The following is a 6,117-nucleotide window of genomic DNA, read 5'->3' on the forward strand; positions in this document are numbered from 1 at the left end:
GAATCACCAACATATATATTTTGCAAAGCAGTATAGACCTCATTGTTCAGCCATCCTTGGTGCTTGAGAAAGGAGAAGCTTATTAGATTTAGTTCTAAACCATGTCCATAGCGCCTGACTATGACAGTGGAAGCAACATCCCTGACCTTTTCATCTTCCTCATACTTGCTCCAGTAATGTGCAGTCAGTTCTCTAAACATTGTGCATTTATCGCGGTCACTAGGCAATTCATTCACTATGGGTATTGAGTAGTTCCTCCCTACTAATGGAATTTCATCAAATTTTGTATGAATTTTGTCTTCGCAAATGGTATATATTGCTTCTTCAAGGTGAGAAAATTTGTTGCACTGCCTACTTTTCGAAGTATACCATTTCTTCCCCTATAGAAATCACTTGTCAGAAACATCACATATTCTGTGCGAATGGATGGAAAAACAACTCCTGCAGGCAAATTTTATACTGAGATTGGCAACTGTAGATTACAATGTTTAATAGATGCACCCTGCAATGTTAACTCTTGCAAAAATACTTGTAACTTAAGATAAAGGTGTTTAGAACAATGCACAAACCACTTTTCCATCAGTTGTGTTAACTTCCAAATCTTCTTCAATGGTTGTATCCTCAATTTCAAAATTTGTTGCATCTTCGGATGGGTGTACAATATTGTCCGGATTCTGTAAGAGCATATTCATGCCATCTGCCAATGTCATGAAGTCAAGCTCTGCTGTATTGTCGACCACATCTAGAAGTTCCCCATGGTACTCAGCAAGTGTGGGAGTGTTGCATGCCCCATCATTTGCCAACACACGTTGATCGCGTAACTCTTTCTCAAAATTTTCATTCCTTAAAAAGTCCAGTATTTCAGGGTCAAAACTTGATATATCTTCGGGTGGGTGTACTATATCGGTCAGATTCTGTAATAGCATACTCAAGCCATCTGCCAAAGTCATGAAGTCATGTTCCAATGTATTGTTGACCGCATCTTGAAGTTCCCCAAGGTACTCAGTAAGTGCGAGAGTGTTGGCCGCCCCATCATTTGCAAATAGCAGAGGATCGGATGTACTATTAATTTCATTAACTATTTGCGTAACCATGAAATGTGCCTCTGCCACTATCACGTCAAATTTTTCAAGAGTCATTTCCGAAAAGTAAGAAGGCCTTAGAGGTTCACGACTGTTCCCCCCAATCTGCTCACTACAATATTGGTTCTCCCGCTGTTTGCTTGTCAGAATAGACTTTTCTTTGGGACGGCTCTTAGTTGAAGGTTTGTTGTGGTTTTTGGTTAGTGGTCTTGTCTGTTTTCCGCTCTTAGTTGATTTATTCTCATATGGTGCTATTGCCCTCCTCTTTGGAGGCTGAACAAAATCATTATCACTACTATTCTCATCATCACCCCTTCTTTTAGCACAAGGCCCGCTTCCTTTATTTAACTACAAGTATGAAAGTACATATAAATTTACCAAGACACTATATCTGTTTCCAAAAAAACATTTAAGGGATGGGATGGAGTACAAGAGTACTTAATTAATTACCACTTGTTGTTGATCTTGTACAGAACATTTTCTTCTTTTTGCACGTTCCACTAATACCTGCAAGGGCTGAATCCAAGGGAAAATTTTATTCATCTTGCATTTTTGTAGTGCAAATAATAACATACATTCAATAACACATAAAATTACACACATTTTATTCATCATCCAGGACCAAATTTATTCCTGTTTTAGTAGGCACCTTCCTCACTTCCTTAGTAGGCACCCGATTTAAAATCTACCAGTACAGGAGCACAAAACATTAGGTTTACTCATAACTACATTGTGGCAATATGAAGATATATCGTAGTACACATTACCACAGTTCATTGCTCCACATGACCACTTCCAGTAATATGAGATTTCTCTAAGAACAACTTTGTAGCCTGGTTTACGACCTGCAATTACGAGATCATAGATGACAAGCTTTGTCAATACTGAAATTCTCAATATCAATAAAAAGTGAAAAACGCAAAAATTAACCTCATTCTGCTTCTTCTGTTCACAGAAAATGTCCAAAGAAAGAAGCTTCTTATCATCAGGTTCTTGCTGTAACAAACCATGAAATTCAGCACAAATACAGCAATAAAAATAACAGAAAAACCATCCATCAAATCCAAAGTAACAAGACTTATAAACCTTTAACGCATTTCTATAGACTCCCTCTGCTTGCACCGTCGGAGGAATAGGTAACTTACTAAACACAGTTAGATTCTTGGGGTTGTTTAATTTGGTCTCCCAACTTCTCCCACTGGTGGTTTTCCCAAGGTAACCCACCCAACTGCAAAACCAGGGGAATATCTCCCCATCCACCAGGTGGACATTCAAAGCGGGAACATGAAGGAAAACCCAACACTCGAATGCTAGTTGATAAGAGCCCAAAATTGTAGTTTTAACCCTGTAACAGTCATACTTTTAGACCAATTATGTGAGTAATAATTAAGAGTTAATAACGACACGTGTTTTATCGTTTTCGGGCTTCAAAGTCAATTATGTGTAGAAATGTGCGACTTTGATGAGATAAAGGAGCAATGGTTGGTTGCTAAGGAGTTCTGTGATTAAAGGCTAAGATTCAAGAAGAGAAAGCCTTTCTAAAGCCCGATCAAAAGCTGAAAAGTCGACGCTTGGCGTAAAAAAGACACAAAGTCGTGAGAACTTCCGGCGTCGTATCTTTGGACTCAGACCTCGGAATTGGGCCTACCTTATGTCAAAACGACCGACTCGGAAAGAGCTTTGCAATGGTCTAAGCCTTAACCCAATAAGAGGAGCAGAAATTGACGAAAAGTCTGTTAAAGCCAACTGCAGCTGAAGAGGCCTTTTTGGACTGAAAGAATTGGGTTTTGGGCCTGATTCTCTGGCCCAAAACATGGCTCCAAGCCCATGCACGATTTTTGGATCTGAAAGTATAAAAACAATAGCTTGACTCTTTGTTAATAGTAGATAGTTAGACCTAGATTAAAAATTGGATTAGTTAGCCTCCATTAATTAGTTTTAGAACTTAGTTTTAGAATTTCAATTAGTTAATTAATTAGTTTTTCATATCTTGTTTTAGATCTAGTTTCATGTTTAATTAATTACTTTAGAACAAAGTAGATTATTAATTCAGTATTTGAATCATTGTTTTATTATTCATTAGATTAATAAAATAGTGTTCTTGGTAATCTAGTTTCATTTTCCATTTACTTATTTAGTTCAATTCTTAGATTTACTTATTTGTCATTATTAGTTTAATTCAATTATTGCATGAGTAGTTTTGAATTGAGTTTAAACAAGTAAAAGTTCAAATCTTTATATCATGTCTTGTTCGAATTTGATTGGGAATGATAAGCGTGATGATTCTCGGCTAAACCTCCATTAGAGGGGTTGAGAAGCCTTGATAAAAGCTTGATTTCGATTATCGTAGAAGTAAATTAAGTAATTTCCTTTCCACTCTAGAAATGATTAGTTCACCATGAGAATGGGTGTAATCATTCACATGCTAGTTATGAATTAGTAGAAATGCCATGTGTAATTAGGGATTAGGAATAACCAGATTGTTCTTGGGGCGATTCAATTCGGATTACGACAATTAAATCGTTAGTGGATTAAGTTGAGCTAAGGTGGAATCAATCCCCCTCTAACTCCGTATCATAGAATCGACGTAGTATTCCCATAGTTGTTTAAATAGTCGACTAGTTGCATCTTGTGGGTAGTTGCATCGTAGTCTAGTTATCATTTCGTAAATCTCTCATTAGACTTTAAGAAGATTATTCATTCGTAGAAAACACAGCATGCGGAAGGACTAGGAGTGGAACGAACTTCCTACTCCACTATATCTCCATAGGATTGAGAGTAGAAATCTTTGATAAATTTAGACACGTAATTAAGTTTTAGTTTACTTACGTTTTGAGTTTTATCATTCATTTCGTAGGTAAACTATCTTTTTATGTTTTATCAAATGGTGCCGCTGCCATCTTAGTTTCACTTTCGCATTGTTTTCGTAGTATAAGTACTCTTCTTTAAGTCCCATTTCACCCACCTACCCTTGTTCGATTCTAACTGTGGTTGTCTTTTTCAGCATTAAACTTCCTCGAACAAAATAAAAAAAAACGGGCGCGGGCTCCAAGGCCCAAAAAGGAGCGCTGCGCTAAAGTTACTTGGAAGCCGAAGCGACCACCAAAACCGAGGGCGACCCGTGCTCAAACACTATAACGTGAAGTTTACACCGAGGCACTCACGCTTAAAGTGAAAGCGCACCAGCATACTCGAGCTGAATTTTGCCGGATATCCACAGGTTTGATTCGAACTTCGATTTTTCAAGTTTTTCAGTGTTCTAACTTGTTATATATACTGAACACGCGTAAACAAGACGTTATTCATAAGCGAAGCATGAACGCAATCAGGTATTCCTTTCTTCCACACCTCGCATCTCCTGTTAGAGGTTTATACTAGTATATCAGGATTGTTTGGAGGTTATTGTGTTTAGTTAAGTTTGGTCTTAACCTTGTATGAGATTAAGGTCTGGTCGAACAAAAACACCTAACATAATTACACGACAACATCAACAAGCACGCCTATCTAGTATACCACTCACTACACCTCTAGCTACTATTTCACACACACCACCTGATATAATGCCTGAAGAAGGAGAGACTCCTCTCTCTGACTTCTACAAAGCCTTGAGCGATAGCCCCAAATCTTGCATCGTTCTAGCGGACCGATTGGGGATTTCGAATCCCCAAATATTTTTTAATTTGTTACCTTTTTTTTTCATGGTTTAGACCATGAAAAACCTTATCAGCACATGCGTAGGATTGAACAAGTCATAACAACATTCCACCATCCTACGGTTGGTGCAGAACAAATTAAACTGAGGGTATTCCCTTTCACCTTAGTCGATAAGGCGGCGTCATGGTTAACTGCCCAAGCGCCTAATTCTGTGGACTCGTGGGCTAAACTTGTTCAACTGTTTATGGAACATTTTTACCTACCCCTAAAGACAGATGAGATGTTTTCCAAGATTCATTTCTTTCAACAAAATCCTCGTGAATCATTTTCAGAGGCTTGGAATCGTTTCACCGATCTCCTTATAGAGTGTCCACATCATAACCTAGCGAAAGACACGTTAGTTCGTGCCTTTTTCAAAGGACTTCTACACCACCATAAAGAAGTCCTTGACATAATGAATGGGGGTAGTTTCTTAAGTAAAGGAGCCTCGGAGGCTTATAAATTTTTAGAGGATCAAACTAAGCGAAATAACAACTGGGGGTAGTGACGATATCCATCGCTCCGCTAGTTCTTCTAATATAGTTAAGGCTTCCGGTATGTTTGAAATTAAACACGATCCCGAGCTTAAAACTCTAATCGAATCACTCACTAAAAAGGTAGAGGCCATTTCTGTTCAACAAAAGCCTATCCCCGTCATGAATATAAATTCAAATTCATGTAGTTTCTGTTGGAGTCCCGAGCATCCGACTTCCACGTCCCTATAGCCTATATGAGCGTGTTCCATTAATAGTGAACCTAACACCCCTTGGAGACAAAATCCCAACTTCGGTTGGAGAAATACCCAACACATCACACCTCCAGGGTACAATAATCAATATGTTAGGCCAACGCATAGTTTTATCCAAACTCCACCACGACAAGGACAGGGTCAGGGTAATTATAATAATTATAACAACCAAGTGCAACCTCGACAAGGTCAAGCACAAGGTCAAGGTAGTTATAATAATTATAATGCTAATAGAGGTATCGTTCCGGTAAATAATAACTATCAAAATCCGCCCATAAATAATTCACGCAAGATAGTTCCAGTCACACAACCCGTGACTACTACACCCACACAACCAGATCGTCTTGACACCTTCATACAAGTGAGCCAAAAACTTTTCCAAACCATGGCTCAATCTAACCAACAACTTCTACAATCCGTTAATAATTTAAGCCAATAGTTGGCCCAAGATAAAGCCCAACCCAAAGGTGTGTTTCCAGGTCACGCAATACCTAATCCTAAAACAACAAACACAGCCTTTGAGGTAACCGATAATATTAGTAATGAATATGAAAATGTAGATCAGCTAAATGCCATCACCACTCTCCGTTCTGG

General features: G+C 38.4%; 1 non-coding gene across 1 annotated transcript; it reads right to left on the reverse strand.

Annotated features, from left to right (window-relative positions):
- Positions 1-5,016: 5,016 nt before the first annotated feature.
- LOC147497132 (small nucleolar RNA R71) lies at positions 5,017-5,120 on the reverse strand. Its single transcript, XR_015197239.1, has one exon. It is a non-coding gene; the product is annotated as a small nucleolar RNA R71 (small nucleolar RNA).
- Between the last annotated feature and the right edge of the window lie 997 nt (positions 5,121-6,117).

Source organism: Coptis chinensis, chromosome 5 (genome assembly GCF_015680905.1).
Source record: "Coptis chinensis isolate HL-2020 chromosome 5, ASM1568090v1, whole genome shotgun sequence".
NCBI lineage: Eukaryota > Viridiplantae > Streptophyta > Magnoliopsida > Ranunculales > Ranunculaceae > Coptis > Coptis chinensis.